This window comes from Arachis ipaensis, chromosome B10 (assembly GCF_059453495.1).
Source record: "Arachis ipaensis isolate K30076 ecotype BB chromosome B10, ASM5945349v1, whole genome shotgun sequence".
Lineage (NCBI taxonomy): Eukaryota > Viridiplantae > Streptophyta > Magnoliopsida > Fabales > Fabaceae > Arachis > Arachis ipaensis.
The window spans coordinates 49,085,745-49,089,116 of record NC_142435.1 but is presented as its reverse complement, the minus strand read 5'-3'; the positions used below and the strand labels follow the sequence as shown (position 1 = coordinate 49,089,116).

The following is a 3,372-nucleotide window of genomic DNA, read 5'->3' as shown; positions in this document are numbered from 1 at the left end:
CTGCTGCTTGTTTCTGGCGTTTAACTCCAGTTTCATGCTCTGTTCTGGCGTTAAACGCCAGCCAGATGCTCCTTACTGGCGTTTAAACGCCAGTAAGCCCTTCCTCCAGGGTGTGCTGTTTTCAATGTTGTTTTTCATTCTGTTTTCAATTTTTTTAGTAGTTTTTGTGACTCCACATGATCATCAACCTAATAAAACATGAAATAACAAAGAAAAAATAAAATAAAAATGATTAAATAACATTGGGTTGCCTGCCAACAAGCGCTTCTTTAATGTCAATAGCTTGACAGTGAGCTCTCATGGAGCCTCAAAGATAATCAGAGCAAGGTTGGGACCTCCCAACACCAAACTTAGAGTTTGGTTGTGGAAGTTCAACACCAAACTTAGAGTTTGGTTGTGGCCTCCCAACACCAAACTTAGAGATTGACTGTGGGGGCTTTGGTTGACTCTGCAGTGAGAGAAGCTTTCCATGCTTCCTCTTCATGGTTACAGAAGGAGATCCTTGAGTTTTAAACACAAGGTAGTCCTCATTCAGTTGAAGGACCAACTCTCCTCTGTCCACATCAATCACAGCTCTTGCTGTGGCTAGGAAGGGTCTTCCAAGGATGATGGATTCATCCTCATCCTTCCCAATGTCTAGGATTATGAAATCAGCAGGGATGTAAAGGCCTTCAATACTAACACGTCCTCTACTTGTCCATAAGCCTGTTTTCTTGAGTTGTCTGCCATCTCTAATGAGATTCTGGTAGCTTGCACCTCAAAGATTCCCAGTTTCTCCATTACAGAGAGGGGCATGAGGTTTATCCCTGATCCAAGGTCACATAGAGCCTTCTCAAAGGTCATGGTGCCTATGGTACAAGGTATTAAAAACTTTCCAGGATCCTGTTTCTTCTGAGGCAATCTCAGTTGATCCAGATCACTCAGTTCATTGGTGAGCAAGGGAGGTTCATCTTCCCAAGTCTCATTACCAAATAATTTGGCATTCAGCTTCATGATTGCACCAAGGTACTTGGCAACTTGCTCTTCAGTAACATCTTCATTCTCTTCAGAAGAAGAATACTCATCAGAGCTCAGGAATGGCATAAGGAGGTTTAATGGAATCTCTATGGTCTCCAGATGAGCCTCAGAGTCCTTCGGTTCCTCAGAGGGAAACTCCTTATTGATCTCTAAATGTCCCAGGAGGTCTTCCTCACTAGGGTTCACGTCCTCTCCCTCCCTTGTAGGTTCGGCCATGATGGTCAATTCAATGGCCTTGCACTCTCCTTTTGGGTTTTCTTCTGTATTGCTTGGGAGAGTACTAGGAGGGGTTTCAGTGATCCTTTTACTCAGCTGGCCCACTTGTACTTCAAAATTTCTAATGGAGGACCTTGTTTCATTCATAAAACTTAAAATGGCCTTAGATAGATCAGAGACTATATTTGCCAAGCTAGATGGGGTCTGCTCAGAACTCTCTGTCTTTTGCTGAGTGGATGATGGAAAAGGCTTGCTATTGCTAAACCTGTTTCTTCCACCATTATTAAAGCCTTGTTGAGGCTTTTGTTGATCCATCCATGAGAGATTTGGGTGATTTCTCCATGAGGTATTATAGGTGTTTCCATAGGGTTCACCCATGTAATTCACCTCTGCTATTGCAGGGTTCTCAGGATCATAAGCTTCTTCCTCAGAAGATGCCTCTTGAGTACTGTTGGATGCAGCTTGAGTTCCATTCAGACTCTGAGAAATCATATTGACTTGCTGAGTTAATATTTTGTTCTGCTCCAATATGGCATTCAGAGTATCAATTTCAAGAACTCCCTTCTTTTGAGGCGTCCCATTACTTACAGGATTCCTCTCAGAAGTGTACATGAACTGGTTATTAGCAACCAGGTCAATGAGTTCTTGAGCTTCTGCAGGCGTTTTCTTTAGGTGAATGGATCTACATGCAGAATGGTCCAATGACATCTTTGATAGTTCAGATAGACCATCATAGAATATATCCAGAATGGTCCATTCTGAAAGCATGTCAGAAGGACACTTTTTGGTCAGTTACTTATATCTCTCCCAAGCTTCATAGAGGGATTCACCTTCTTTCTGTCTGAAGGTTTGAACATCCACTCTAAGCTTACTAAGCTTTTGAGGAAGAAAGAACTTGGCTAAGAAAGTCGTGACCAGCTTATCCCAAGAGTTCAGGCTATCTTTAGGTTGAGAGTCCAACCATACTCTAGCTCTGTCTCTTACAGTAAACGGGAAAAGCATAAGCCTGTAGACCTCGGGATCAACCCCATTGGTCTTAACAGTATCACAGATCTGCAAGAATTCAGTCAAGAACTGAAAAGGATCTTCAGATGAAAGTCCATGAAACTTGCAGTTCTGTTGCATCAGAGAAACTAATTGAGGTTTAAGCTCAAAATTGTTTGCTCCAATGGCAGGGATTGAGATGCTTCTTCCATGTAAATTAGAATTTGGTGCAGTAAAGTAACCAAGCATCTTCCTTGCATTGTTATTATTTTCGGCCATATCTTCTTCTTTTTCGAAAATTTCTGTCAGATTTTCTCCAGAGAGTTGTGATTTAGCTTTCCTTAGCTTCCTCTTCAGAGTCCATTCAGGTTCAGGATCAGCTTCAACAAGAATGTTCTTATCCTTGTTCCTACTCATATGAAAAAGAAGAAGAAGCAGAAAAGAAAATATGGAATCCTCTATGTCACAGTATAGAGATTTCTTTATGTGAGTAGAAGAAAGTAAGAATAGAAGAAGGAAAAGATGAGAATCCAAACACAGGGGTGAGGATAGAGGTGTTAATGGATGAATAAATAAATAGAAGGAGATTAGAGATGAGAGAAGAATTCGAAAATTTAACAAAATAAAATAAAAATATTTTAAATTTAAATTTAAAATTCGAAAATTAAAATTGAAATTAAATTAAATTAAAATTAAAACAATTAGTTAATTAAAACGAAATTTTGAAAAAGAGGGAAGGGATTTTTGAAAATTAAAGGTAGAGAGTTAGTTGGGCAGTTTTGAAAAAGATATGATTGAAACAAAAAAATAAGATTGATTGAAAAAGATATGAAAATTATTTTTGAAAAAGATAAGAATCAATCAAAAAGTTAAGTGGTTAATTGAAAAAGATTTGAAAATCAAATTTGAAAAGATAAGAAGTTAGAAAAGATTTTGAAATTGATTTTGAAAAAGATGTGATTGAAATTTATTTTGAAAAAGATTTGAAAAAGAAATTTAAAAAGATTAGATTTTGAAAATTAAAGTTGATTACTTGACTAACAAGAAACTAAAAAGATATGATTTTAAAATTTAAAGATTGAACTTTTCTTACCAGGCAAGTAACAAACTTAATATTTTTGAATCAATCACATTAAGTGCTAATAAGATTTTCAA

The 3,372-nt window shown here is 37.7% G+C and overlaps 1 non-coding gene across 1 annotated transcript; it reads left to right on the top strand.

The window, feature by feature from the left end:
* Positions 1–1,995: 1,995 nt before the first annotated feature.
* On the top strand, positions 1,996–2,103 carry LOC148579974 (small nucleolar RNA R71). The gene has a single exon (XR_015895948.1). It is a non-coding gene; the product is annotated as a small nucleolar RNA R71 (small nucleolar RNA).
* Positions 2,104–3,372: the final 1,269 nt, after the last annotated feature.